This window comes from Mustela nivalis (assembly GCF_964662115.1).
Source record: "Mustela nivalis genome assembly, chromosome: 2".
NCBI classification, from domain to species: Eukaryota; Metazoa; Chordata; class Mammalia; order Carnivora; family Mustelidae; genus Mustela; species Mustela nivalis.
The window spans coordinates 128,176,330-128,191,339 of record NC_139021.1 but is presented as its reverse complement, the minus strand read 5'-3'; the positions used below and the strand labels follow the sequence as shown (position 1 = coordinate 128,191,339).

The window sequence follows — 15,010 nt, the reverse complement described above, 5'->3', positions numbered from 1 at the left end:
ATGAAATTAAATTAGCAAAGATTCAATCTAAAGAAATGTTATGTCAGTACAACTTGTCTTTACTCCACAGATTTTAGAATGAATCAGGATTTGTAGGCCACTTGGATAAGAAATAGATATTAATTTAGAACATGGTTTTCTGACTTCAAAAAGGGGGCAGATGGATCTCTGAATTGAATTTTATAATTTTTATGAAATATATGCCTATGGATTTACAAATCTTTGCAAATCAATGAAGAAAATGGCTTCATTACTAGTAATTTATATTCATTTTCCCATCATCCTTTTCTATAACATAGAAATTCAGGCCTTGAAAAGTGTTATTTCTGTATGTAATTGTAGAAGTGGAGTACATAGGTGGTCTGGAAAAATTTTCATCAATTCTTCGGTGACCCTGAGTTTCAAACCACTATAAAATGATCATGGTAGAAATAATGTCTAACTTTTCTACTCATCTTTTAATAACAGTAGATCATTCCTCTAGAGCAAACATGGTAATAAAATAATATTTGATATCTATAATGGATTCAGTTATCAGTGACTTTGAGAAGGTCCTTGACCGAGATTATAAATTTAAGTTAAAGTGAAACATCATGAACATTCTAGGAACTTATATTCATGAGGACAAATGATAACAGCATACTTATAAATTTGTAATTTCTAGGACTTCTATAGCCTGACATTCGACTTTTCCCTCAGTGAACTAACGTGCTTTAAAAGAATGTAATTGCAAAAACAAAAGCAAAAGGTTACCATCGAGAGTAGAAGGTAGGGAACTAATTCTATTGACAATCTAGCTCTTGCCTATATTTTATTTCATTTGATCCTCACAATAACATGCCAGAGAGATTGTTGATCTGCTTGTTTTATTTTCACTAACACTGGGGGAAAAAAACGACATTCAGAAAAGTTGAAAACTTCCCCAAGGTCACACTAGTACATTTCAGAACGGGCTTAACCTTCAGAGGCTTATGTCTTTGTTATTCATGTGGACAACCTTGAATCTATGATGAAACTGAAGAGCACTGATCAAAAGTAAATAATGTGGAAATGATGTCTAATAAGTATTAGAGATAAAAATATTTTGTTTCCTTGACATTACAATCTTGAAAAAACAGGAAACACAAACCAACACAACCTGTGCAATATCGGTGCCCTGGCACTTTTCAAAAAATGCATTTTAAGCAGTCCCAAGCCATATACACAGAAATCTGTGTGGGTATATAAATACATACTTGCATATAAGTGCATATATGCACACAACATGTATATACATATATACACACTTTGAAATAGTGTATCTTTACTTTGAATTATTAGACATTGTCTTCCTTTTCTCATTCAACATTATACTCCTTTAAAATGTGTAAAAGATTATTTATTTATAAACCTAAATCTATCTTCTGTTTACATTTGTCTATTTCATGCAGTCACACATCCACCATCATTCTAAAGCCCAAATTCATATGAATTTTATTTTCCTATTATTTACTATTTTTGCAAGTTGTTGAAGATAAACTTTCACAAAAAATATACTGTTAAAATATGCTACTGTTAATTGTTCTTCCAAAATATAATTTCCTCCAGATGTACAAATTTGTATTTCCTGTTTGGTATGATGATTCAAATTCACGAATTTACCCATATTTTCAGATAGATTAAGCACAAGTTTATAAGCCATGATTTACAATTTAAAAGCTGAGTCATTATATAAAATAAGGAATAACATTGCAAATCCAAAACTATTTTGTCATCATTTTCCCCACAATTTCCCTTTAGAAAAGATAAATCTGAATAAAGCGAATATCTAATGCTTCCTTTTATATACCTTACAGCCATCTGCTTGCAGGTAGATCTTGAAAAGCTTTTTAAATACATTTATTTACATGTGCCAAAGAACACTTGCTTTAATCTCTCAGTGACCCTGCGTTCTTGTCTTGTCATCTTTCCTTTTTAAATTGAGAAGAAGCTCTAATCTAAGTCATCCCTCTTCTCTGAGGTCTTTTGAAAAATTACAAGCATGATTCTAAAGCAAGGAAACTCATTAAAAATTACAAAAATTTGTTATTCCAAACTATAGATTATCCAAAGCTCACTAAGTGAAGTTTGCATTCCAGAATCGGATTCCTGAAGCATTACTCGTAGAAAATATATTTGATTAAAAAGAAGTAGGAAGAGTGCTTTCAGGGTCTGGGGTGTTACGACTTAGGAAAAGAAGATGAATTCCTAGCATAAAAGAATTTGAAGATCATTCTCATAACAGAGCATTCAATTAAAATTATTTTCTAGTCATTCTTACATCTGTCTGCAAGCACTTATCTGAAGTAGCGTGTTTTATTTAGAAGGAAACCGAAGTGTAGTTAACTAGTCCAAAACCCCAACTATGATTTGAGCATCTGTGTGTCAGGTGTTAGAGAACATCTGGGGGATGCTGAAGCGCATACATGATGCTTCCTTTAGGATGATCAAGTACATGTAAAATTAATACATAAACTATACCCGAATATACACAAATGACTCTAAAACCATGTGATCGACTGTGTCATACCAGTATGCACAAAAACTTAGTAAGAGGTGAGAGGATAATTAACTGCCCTGACATAGCAGGTGGGCGAGAGAAAGCTCTATGACTGACTTGGCTGTAATCTAAGCCTTGATGAATAAATAAAAAACAAATGTCTACTCTTGGAGAAGGAGAGGACAAGGATTCAAGGTGGATGGCACAACTGAAATAAAAATATATAAATAGGGAAAGGCATTCCATGGATATAGCAAGCAGTCAGATGTGATTGGAAGTAATTGTTCTTGGTACTGCTGGTGTGTGGATTGGGGTGGGGGGAGAGAAGAGAAGCTGCTAAGGAAAGAGGGGCTGTTCAGAAAGCGTCATTTATAACATTTTAACTTTACCCTGCAGGCGACTGAGAGTAATTGAAAAATTTTAAATTCGAGATGGACGTAAACAGATCTAGGTATTTGGAAATTGACTCCTTTTGATAGGGCGGTGATAGATGGAAAGACAAGGGACTGGAGGACAGAGGAGTATTTAGGAATGATTTTTTAAAAATAGCCAAAGAGAATAAAAGCCACACTGCCCCTAAGAAGCAAAAGAAGAAAACCCGGAACAAAGCTTCAGCGACCAATGCCGTCGGAAGTCCTCTGAAAAGCGGGGCTTTGGAGGATGCCCTTCTAAGCGCAGAGGCTCAGGTGGACCAGTTGGCCCCAGAATTGGTGTGATGCGTGGGGCAGCTGGAGTTGGGCCTCGAAATGCTGAGACCCAGTCTGAAACAGAAAGTATAGGCTGTTGGGGCAATCCCTCCTTCCCAATGAAAGCACCCCTATGCCAGGAGGAGGTAGCTGATGTGCTGCTCCTTGTTTGGGGACTGCAGGGATCAGACAGAAGCCGACGGGGCGCAAAACCTATGGGTTCTCAGGGCTGCAGCCTGCATAGTACAGGAGCAGCCTGTCACTCGGCCACCAGGAAAGAAGAGCCAAAGGGTCTGCAGGCCGATCCAAGGTCACCCTGGGCACTCCTGATGAAGACTTTAGTTTCCATTTCTTTTAGGCTCTCCATCCTGGAGCAGTTCCCCTCCCTGGGTCCTGTGGGTTTTTTTTTTTTTTTTTTTGGAGTGCAGGCCCTTTCCAGGAATGCGCTGTTGGACAGATATCTGGGGTGGTCTGTGCATGGCTGGTCAGGAGATCTGGTGCCCTGACTGCTGGAGAGATTGAGACCAGTGTATGGGTTACTGTCAGAAAAGCACAGACTGCTTTGTAGGTTTTCAGATGAAATGTCTTTCCCCCCAGAAGAAGGAGGTCCATTTAGAAAAGCCTTCTATGATAAGGCCCAGTGAGCATTCAGCATGTTGTGGAAAGAATGCTTTACTTTAGGATGAGATTAAGCAGCTATTGGTAATAAGAATTATTGGGGAAGCTATCTAACTTTACACTGGTGCTCATCTATAAAATGATGTCATGTCAAATGGTATTGTGCTTTCTCTGTGTCATTGCACTAATAAAACTAGTTTTGGTGGGGGGAAAGGAAAAGAGAGAAAGAAAGGAAAAGAAATATACTCATTTGGATTTTACCTGTTGAGTTTCGTGACTAAGTGTCATTCAAAGAAAAAGTTCTGGGAGAAGCTGTGTATAGATTTCTGGAACTCAGGAGAGAGGTATGCAAACAAAATAGATGGAACCAATCCAATAAAAGTATGTTGAATAAGAAAAAAAAAAAATAACTGAGACAGGGGCCCGGAATCAATCTTTCTTTCCTTCTTCCTCCCTCCCTCCCTCCCTTCCTTCCTTCTTCCCTTCCTCTTTTTCTTACACACAGTGATTTTAATGTGCTTCTGTCAAATACAGAGACTTGACTGTGGCAGTTTAAAAAAAAACAACAAACAGGGTTTACTCTCTCCATAAAAACTGTCTGAGAATGGGCAATCCAGGACTGTTATGGAAGCTTTGCAGAGTTATCGGAGAATCCGTCACTTTAGTCTTCCTGCTTTATTATTCTTGGCTTCTGACTTTCATTCTTATCAAGGTCAAACTATGGCTATTATAGCTCTAGCTGTGGCTTTTATATTCCAGACAGTAAGAATGAAGAATTGCAGAAGTGAACATTCCTTATATTTTTAAAGTTCGCTTCAGATATTTTCACTTACATATTATTGGCCAGAATTTAATCATCTGTCTCTATGTAACTGCAAGAAATGCTGCAGATATAAAAGTTGTCTGTTTGTAGGTGTTTTAATCTGAGCACATTGATTTCACCCAATTAAATCAGTTTCTTTCTTTGTAAAGGGAGAGTAGATATTGGAGTGGATATTGGAGAGTGGATATTGGGTAGCAACTATCAGTTTCTATGATTTGCTTCTACATTTATAAAAATCACAGTAGTACTCACATTCATTATAATTATCTGCCATTTGATATATATTCTCCTCTAGACCATAAGATCCTTGAGTATTGTCGAATGATTGAGGGTATAGTATCCAAAGATCATAAATAATGCAGAGAATTCAGGTTGACTTAGCCTTAATATGTATATTGGATTTTGAACTGATAAAGTGTCTTTATATCTTTTCCAAAACAGTATCAGTAACATGGTAAAGACAAAAATTAGGTCATAGTGGGACAAATACTGAGTATGCAGTGACAGAAAAAAAAAAAAAAAAAGGAAAGAATAAATTTTCCAGCAGTCTGTAGTTGAAAGGAAGCAGGAAGAGAGAGAGAGACCTGGGGGGAAGAAGGGAGGGAAGGTGGGAGGCTGAAAGAAAGAGAGAGACTTGAGGGGCAGATGGGATTACTGGAATCTCCTTCTTCCCACTCACCCTCTTCACTCCTCCCCTTCTCCCATCCTCCCCCTCTCCTGCTCTCCCTCCTCCTCCTCCCCCTCCCCCTCTCCTCTTCCCCCTTCCCCTCCCCCTCCTCCTCCTCCTCTTTCTCCTCCTTCTTTCTCCTCCACCTTCTCCTCCTTCTTTCTCATCCTCCTCCTACATCTTCTGGCTTACATTTTTATTTATGTACTTTTTAAAATGGAAGTAATTGAGTAAATGTTTAGGTAAAGACTAAGAAAGCCAGAAAGAACAGATCTATAAAAAAATTAAGACCATGGTGGATAGAATAAAATCTTAAACAGGGAAGAGGGAATGAAATTAGGAAAATAGGAAGAAAGATTAGATTTGGAAAGAAAGAACTCGGGGCACCTGGGTGGCTCAGTGGGTTAATGCCTCTGCCTTCAGCTCAGGTCATGAACCCAGGGTCCTGGGATCAAGCCCCATGTTAAGCTCTCTGCTCAGCAGGGATCCTGCTTCCCCCTCTCTCTCTGCCTGTCTCTCTATCTACTTATGATCTCTCTCTCTGTCAAATAAATAAATAAAATCTTAAGAAAAAAAAAAAGAAATTAAAAAGAAAGAAAGAAAGAAAGAAAGAACTCTTCTCCTGAAGGATAAAGATTAGTGCAGATATAAACACATTTAGATACAGAGGGATAGACCTGAAGGATAAAGATTAGTGCAGATATAAACACATTTAGATATAGAGGGATAGAAAGACCTTCCTGTTGATGGATCCCATATTTTGATAAAATGGGAATAGTTTTCTGTTAAAACTGATTTGAGTGCTCTATCCACAGTTTTACTTTAACAAAAGAAAAAAGTAAAGATGTTCATATCTTTAAATACTTTTCAATATTGCTTGGAAGAGAAAATAAATTAACAGTAGTGATTTGATACAGTAATCAGAGATAGTGTATGCTAGCTCACCAGAGCTGAGCTCCAGAGCATTGCCTGGATCATGGAGCCTGAGTCAGCTTCAGTTTATCTTTCAGTCACAAGAAAATGAAACCAACTTGGCCTTCAATGGCTATCCTCTCTCAAAGAAAAGGGAGTATATAAACATTTAATTTAAAAAATGATAGCAAATCATAACAAAACTATATAATTAAATGTGCTGTTGCTGATTAGTTTCCATAGCCACCCTGACGTATTAATGTACTAATTTAGTGATAGAGTAAACATATAACTCTAAGAAGATTAAAATGTACCTGGGTTACTTAAGGGCAGCTCCATAAATTTTCTATCAGTTGTTCCTCTTGTGTCCTTATGCATGGTAGCAGGTAGGGAAGTTATTGTATTTTATGAAAGGAGTCTCACCATAAAGAAATATATATTTTTATATTCTAGACTGTATCTATTGAAAATAAAATTTAGGAGAAAAAAATAAAAAATTAAAATGGTTTTAAATTCTTAAAACTACCCTTTCCCCAAATGTTATGCTTTTAGGCCAACAATTTTTGTATGCTACTTAAAACTGATTAATTATGTAATGGCCACATTTTGTGTGTTTCCTTTAATGTGTTTAATTGTGCTCTCTTACCCTGAGGCAGGTGTGCCAAAGCCACAATTTTAAAAATTGGATAAATAAATAAAACTAATCAGTCTGAGGGGAAAGATCAGCAAGATTGAGAATTTGCCAAGCGACTGCAATTCAGCTGTAGCAGAAATCAAGGGGCAGTGTGCATTCAATTAGGAATGATAGAGAAAAGCAACAATACAGCTATTGACCAAAAGAGCCACCAGGGCCTACAGAACTCAGGCAATTGAGTATATACAGAATGACTTAGTAGGTTAATGTGCTTGCCACGTTAAGACATTAAGGGAATTAGTTAATGAGCTTTCTCAACCTACTGCAATCATTGGTAGTCATCAAGAAAATTGGGAAAAGTAAAAGAAGATTTGGAAAATTAACTGAAGTATTTTAGAGATTTTAAAAAAGGACTGGGAGACATATTATGGAATGGGGAGAGATGCAAGAAATGAAGAAGAAGGGGAGAAGAATAGAGAGAAGAATGAGAAAAAGTAAAAAGGAGAAAGAAGATGCTTTGCCAATAAATTTCTTCTCTGAAGTGTTTTTTGTTTGCTTGTTTTATTAATGCTAGGTAGGAGGCAAGTGGAACAATAAACCTTAATAGTTCAAAGAATATATTTTAAAAACAAGCATTAGCATAGAGATATTGTTTTCTTTTATATTGCATTGTAGTGAAGTAGACTAAGAAACTCTCTTGGTGTCTAGGTAATCTGATGTCACAATGGATTAGATTTTCTTGAGAAAATTGTAACATGGATAGATTATTTCCAAGGTGTAATAGCCAGTGCAGGGAACTTGAAAATAATCTATTTGTGTTATAACGATCTAACTCAAAGTAATTTTATAAACAAATAGGCCAGGGACTTTTCTTTTCTTTTCTTTTCTTTTTTTTTCTTCTTTTTCTTCTTCCCACCAACTACCCCCGACCCCCAACTGGGAAAGTGAATGCAAGAGGTGGGGTAGGGGCAGAGGGAGAGGGAGAGGGAGAGAAATCCTGAAGCAGACTTCCCACTGGACATGGAGCCTGTCATAGAGTTCAGTCTCAGGACCCTGATATCATGACCTGAGCTGAAATTAAGAGTCAGATGCATAATGGACTGATTCACCGAATCGCTCCATTAGGTCAGGGACTTTCAATGACTTGCCCTAAGATATCTAATGGCAAAGCCAGGACCAGAATCTAACTCTCATGTTCTTTATTACTACTGAAAGTAAGCCCCATGGACTTCTAGGGAATTTAACAGCAAAATCTCAGGAGGTAGTATTGGTACACTGAGCCAGGATTGTTGCTACAGATGTCAAGACGTAAGGAATGGTTCTAATAGAAAGATACAGGAAAACATTGACCAGAAAGCAGTAGTAACTGATAATATTGGTGATTTAGTGATCCCAGGTTCTTTTTTATTTATTTTTATTTTAAGATTTTATTAATTTACTTGAGAGAGCTAGTGAGAAAGAACACAAGGAAGGGAGAGGCAGAGGAAAAGAGAAGCAGACTCTCCAGTGACAGGGAACCCTGAGGAGGAGCTCCATCCCAGGACCCTGAGATCGTGACCAGAACTGAAAGCAGATGCTTAACCTACTGAGCCACTGAGGGGTCCCACAAACCCAGATTGTTAAGAAAGCCTGACTAGAACACAGCCTTTAGCTTTAAGATGAGAAATTAACATGAGGTAGTAGGAAAACTACCAGAGTCCACATTAGAAGACCCATGATATAATGTAGGCATCAATTTTTTTGAATCTGTTTTTTCATCTATTTATAAAACTAAGGTTTGGGATTAAATGAGTTCCATGTTTTCTTTCATAATTGATGATTGTATTCTTTATAGTGAATGTGCACTTCTCTTTCTCATTTTCTCTTGTGTATATTCTTTAGCTATTTTCTTTGTGATTACCATGGGGAGTACATTTATCATCTTAAAGTTATAACATTCTAACTTAAATTTATGCTAGCTTAACTTCAATAACATACAAAAATTCTTTTTCTTTAACAGCTCTATCCTCCACCTCTTTTAGTTGTCAAGGTCACAAAAATATGTCTTCATACACTGTGTGTCCAAAAAACATAAATAAATAAAAGTTTTAATATATTAGTATTTAAAATTATGTAGAATATAAAATGTGGAGTTAAAAGCAAAATTCAATTAATCATTGTTTCTTAGATTAATAATTTTTTTAATGTATTAGCTTCTTAAGTCATGTAGAAACAAAATAGGGAGTTGCATACCACTGTTACAATAATACTAGATTTTATAATTATCTGTATTTGCCTTTACTCATATCTTTATTTCTTCCTACAATTTTGAGTTACTGTCTAGTGTCTTCTCATTATACCCCATAGGACTCCTTTAGCATTTATTTCATGGCAGGTCTAGTGGTAATTAACTCTCTCAGGTTTCGTTTAACTGGAAATCTTAATTTCTCATTCACTTCTGAAGGACAGTTTCACTGGGTATAGTGTTCTTGATGGATAGTTTTGCTTTTACACCTTGAATATATCATCTCACTATCCTCTGGCCTTCACAATTTCTGAAGAGAAAGCTACTGATTACTGATTGAGGATCCCTTTTAAGTGACAAGTTGCTTCCCTCTTGTTGACTTCAAAATTCTTTTTGTCTTTGGCTTTCAACAGTTTGATTATGATGTGTCTTCATTTGAGTCCTTTTTAGTTCATCCTACATGGAGTTTATTAAGTTTTTTGGATATTAATGTCAGGGTTTTCATTAAATTTAGGAAGTTTTCAGCCATTATTTCTTCAAATATTCTTCCTGCCCCTTTGCCTCTCTTTTTGTGGACTCTCACAATGGATGTGTTGGTGGGTTTGATGATATGCCCCAAGTGCTTCAGGCTCTGTTCATTTTTCTTCAGTAATTTTTCTACCTATTCCTCAGACTTACTCCTTTTTCTGTCTTATCTTCAAGTCTACTGATTCTTTCTTCTGCCTGCTCAAATTGGAATTTTAATCTTTTTAGTGAATTATTCCTTTTTGTTTTTGTACTTTTCAACCCCAGACTTTCTTTTTGATTTTTTTTAGGTTTTCTCTTTATTGATATTTACAATTTGTTCATATTTTATTTTCTTGACTCTCTTCATATTTTCCTTTAGTTTTTTGAGCATCTTTAATACAGTTTTTTAAAATTGTTGTCTAGTAGATATGCCATTATGCCTTTCCCAGGGATAATTTCTATTGATATTTCTATCTACCTATCTATCTATATATATATATTCTACATATCTATATCTGTGTATATATTTTCTTTGAATGGAACATATTTTTTTTCTTTGTATGGTATACACTTTTTTGTTGAAAACCGGTCATTTGAATCTCATAAACTGGTAACTCTTGAAATCAGATTCTCCTTCTTCCTGAAAATTTGCTAGCTTGTTTGTTTGCTTGGTTTTGTTGTTGTTGTTGTTATTTGTTTGTTTTGTGTGTGTGTGGGGGGGTTGTTTTATGTTTGAATTATTATAGGCTATCCTTGTGCCAAGGATCAGCCTGAAGAGAAAACTAAAAAAGTCTTCTCAGGTCTTTTTTGAGCCTGTGTCTTCCACTGGGTATATTCAGTGACTTTCTAAATTTTCCTGTATATGTGTTTGCTTTTAAATGTCCTAATTTTTCAATGCCTGGCTTCTAAAAGGAAAATTAAAAAAAAAAAAAAAAAAAAAAGAGGGAGATGAAGGGGGGTGAATAAAGGTGCCAGACCAGGAAGTCACTATAACCAGAACAGGAAGTACTTGCAAAAATAAGCGGGGATGTTGCAATAACAGTGACCTCTCTCTGTTTGTCAGCACTTCTGTGATGAGAAGCAGCAATCAGCGCACAGATTCCTGGTATCTGGAGGACAGGGCTCTTTTTCCTTATTCTGGCTTTTACAAGTTGCTCCAAGAACAAATGCACAGCAGCCTCCCAAGAAGCTGAAGGGTGGGGGATGGATAGTGCTATTGAGCTAAAAGCTGAGATTGACAAGATATTAACCAAAATGTACTTCCCAAGCTTTTCTTTAGAAGTTTCAAGTCTTCAATAGATTCCAAACTTTCTAAATAATGATATCAGAATATCAGATATCAGATTCCTATTACACCATTTTGTCTGGAATCCTTGATCTTTGCTGTCCCTTTTCCTTTATAGTTCCTATCCAAAATTTTCCCTTAAGCACCAGTTGGCAAATTACAACATGACATAGCAAGTTGTTGTATTTTGATTTGCTTTAAAAGGATCTTTCTAGGGACACCTGGATGGCTCAGTGGGTTAAGCCCCTGCCTTTGGCTCAGGTCATGATCCCAGGGTCCTGGGATGGAGCCCCGCATTTGGCTCTCTGCTCAGTGGGGAGCCTGCTTCCTCCCCTCTCTCTCTGCCTGCCTCTCTGCCTACTTGTGACCTCTGTCTGTCAAATAAATAAATAAAAAGGTCTTTCTAGAATTTTGTTTCAGTGATGTGCATTAGTGAGAATGAGATCAGATGCTTTAGGAGTTCCCTATTAATTTTAGGCCTAGAAGAAAGTGAGACATATATCAATATGATATATTGTCCAGAATTATAGGATTGATTTGATATGGCCTTACCAAGGCTGCTGTGGTACCTCTCACAGAAAAACAGTGACTTGTTTTGTGAAATTAGATCCTCTTTGGGCAATTAAGAGATGGAGAGGACAAAATAACTGGATGTGGCATGTGCACACACAAAGTTTGAGAAGGAAAGAAATGGAGGTAATAATGGAAGAAAAATATACATGTGATATGAGAGTCTCTACCGTTAAATTTACTCCTTCTAATAATCACCATACTCTTATCTACATGTCAAATAGTTCCATATTTTAAAAAGGAAAATATTTGAAGAATTTAAAACTTAATGGAAAAAAAAAACTTTTTCTGTTTTAGGAAAAAAGAGTTGGTTTAATTGTTTTCAATCCTTAGAAAAGAAGAAAGGGCATTAATTAATTCTATTGGATGCTGAACAACATGAACCGCAGAACTTCACAGAAGTGGAAAGGTGGGCCATGAAAGTGAGCAGGATGTATTTGGTAGCTGTGGGTTGGTAGCTAATTCCCCATTAGGGAGAGTACAGCTGAAGGAAAAGAGCAGAGCTGGATACAAACATCCTGATGTTCATGGGTTCAGTTGATAGACAGGGTAAAAAAATACAGAAGAAAAGGGGAGAGAAGCAAAAATCAAGGAGCTAAAGATCCTGGGACAACAAAGTGCTGGTGTTAAATTGCCTTTATTCAAAGGTGTTAATAAGGAAGAACTGAAAGCAGATGTGATAAAAAGGCTCAAGGCAGTGTGGGATGTCATCTGCAAAAGTAGTCCTTTCAGCCCATGGGTCATGCTGAATTTGTGTTTGCTGCAGATTATGAAGTAATACTAGTTATATTCACAAGATAAATTTTCCTATGATGATGTGTTTGTGGGAAATGTGTGTGTGTGTTTTCCTTAACAAAATCAAAACAATTCACATTTTCCCCCTTTTGATTAGTAAAGTCTGAATGATATTAATAGCAGATCAATAACTGTCAATAATAAATATTATGTATTGACATCTATATTTTTGTTTACTTCATATCTTCACATCTTTGGCAGTATTAGTATTTGGGAATGGGGCTGGATAATTATTTGTTGTGGGATGCTATACTGTGCATTGTAAATATGTAGCATAGACTACCTACTGGATGTCAGTGCCCGTGCCCTTCCCCAGCTCAGCTGTGAAAACCATAAATGTCTCCAGACACCACCACCAATCAAAGATGATTGAGAATTATTGGATTATGAAAGATAAGAATTAAGGGAAAACTAATTATGCTGTTACAGATGTTGTTATTCCTTCCTACAGGATCCCCTTTCCTGGTAATTCATCCATTTTCCAGCTACTGCAAGTGTGGGCTGTTCACATCCCCTTAGCTGCTCCCTTCCCTAGATACTTGTCTTCACCTTGCGTGATTATGCACCTCTACACCCACATGCCCTAGAAGAGGAGGATACAAAAGTCTGGACTCCTTGCCTCAAGATGGAACCGATTCTGCTGGGCAGTTTCACAGTCCATAGAGACAAGAGTCCATTTGAGACAAGGCCATAGCCGATCTTTGGCTGAGACTAATGATGTTATTTAACTGTACCTTTACCCATCCTATGCTTCTCACTTCCCTGCCCTTCTCTTGAGAACAGTCCTTCAGTAAACGACATTCAAATATTTCTCTCAGGCTCTTTGTAGATATCTCCTCAAGAGACAAATGATCGTTATCATTGTGTTCTTTACTGTCATTTCTTTGTGGATGGAAAAGGGGTGATAGGACAATTTGCTTAATTTGGTGATTGCAACACTCTTACTGACATTCATAAATTTTATTTTATCCTTTTTATAATGCTAAAGTAAACTTGCGGCATTTTGTTGATAAGAAAACTAAAGCTAATAAATGAATATAACTTGCCAAATGTCATATGGTTATTAAGTGAGGGAGTGGAAATATGAGTATAGGTTCTAGTTTCAGAGTTCTTTGTTATTCCACACTAACATATACCTATCTTCAGTTTGCTGCCCTGATACAACAATATAGAAATGAGTGAACAGGTCAGGTCCTTACTTTCAAGGAATTCAGTTGGGAAAGAAAGACAGCAAAAAAATTATTATAGAAAATGTTAATTTACAAATAGACTTTGTATACCCATGCTCTTGAAAAACTGCAGCATTTTCACAAATCAAGATAAACATAAGAACCAGAAACTAAAAATAAAAACAGGCTTTGACGATTTTTTTTTAAATTAAGAACAAAGAAATGGGTGTTACTAAGTCTTAGGTTAAATTAGTTAATCCAGTTGAGGATTACAAAGTTAAGAAGTGAGGTGTCTGGGTGGCTCAACTGGTTAAGCATCTGCCTTCCACTCAGGTCATGATTCCAGGGTCCTGGGATTAAGTCCCACATCAGACTCCCTGCTCCGGGGAAAGCCTGCTTCTTGCTCTCCTTCTGGTGCTCCCCCTGCTTGTGCTCACTCTTGCTCTCTCTCTCTGTCAAATGAATAAATAAAATATAAAAAAAAAAAAGAAATCAAGAAGTTAACTGGAAATTAAGAATTTACTATATCATATAGATGTTGTTTGATGATAGTATATGCATTTCTCAGTAGCACTTGGTACCATAATGATGTCCTAACCTAAGGGTCTATAAAGACAGAGATGCTCAAATGGCCATTTCTTACATTGACTCTCAATAACACCTAAAACTAAAACATTAAATTTTAATTTATTGAAGGTTTTGCAGGAGAGAGCTGTGAAAATATGATTTAGAAATGCTCTTTTCTGCTGATCACAAAAAATAACAATTGAAAACTCTAAGGAAATGAGTGTATTAAGTCATCTCTTTGCAATAATAGATATTTTGGGACAGGCAATTCATGGTTGACTTGTGCAATAAACCTTTGTGTTATTTCAAAAGGGATAACCACTCTTTAGATATCACTTATACTGTGAACATATGAGCAAGTACTGCATATATATGTGTACGCACACACATGTGGTATTATTTCTTGTTGCTAATGGCAAAATTGATATTCTTTCATGAAAGTTTTCACTTATGCATTCAACCAAATGTGAAATACAAATCTATTCCTCTTATGCACAAAGACAAATCATTTTTAGTCTAGCCTCAGGTTCTGTATCACATAGCATGAAAAAGAATTTAATTAAAAAAAAAAACATTTTAGGAAGATTTTTCTGGGCAACAACACTGAATTACTCAGGTTAGGCTCTACTGTCATAACAAACAGCTTTCATTTTTAATGACTTAAAACAACAAAGTTCTTACTTTCTGCTCACATTTAGGTTTGATATGAGTTGGAAGGGAACTTTTCTTTCCTTGCTCAGAATCAAGGTTTATGTACTCTAGAGTCTCACTGTGAGGCCTCCATTATTCCGGTACTAGAAAAGGGAAGGTTAGAAGCCTTGCTCACTAGCTAATAAATACCTTAGAAGACGGGAATAAACTACTGCATGTAAGATGCTTAGAGTACTGTCTAGCATTTAGCAGGCACTCATTAAATATTAGCTAGTAGCAGTAATAGTATTAGCTAATTTGGAATAATGTTAATGCTACCCTAAAGTGATAGTATTCATTAATATGTTTCATCTAATTGTTCTAAGTTTATTTCAAATTAAGCTT

At 36.2% G+C, this 15,010-nt stretch overlaps 1 protein-coding gene across 3 annotated transcripts in view; it reads left to right on the top strand.

The window, feature by feature from the left end:
* Positions 1 to 15,010, top strand: part of CTNNA3 (catenin alpha 3) — a 1,840,263-nt gene that overhangs the window by 1,784,940 nt on the left and 40,313 nt on the right. The window lies entirely within an intron of this gene.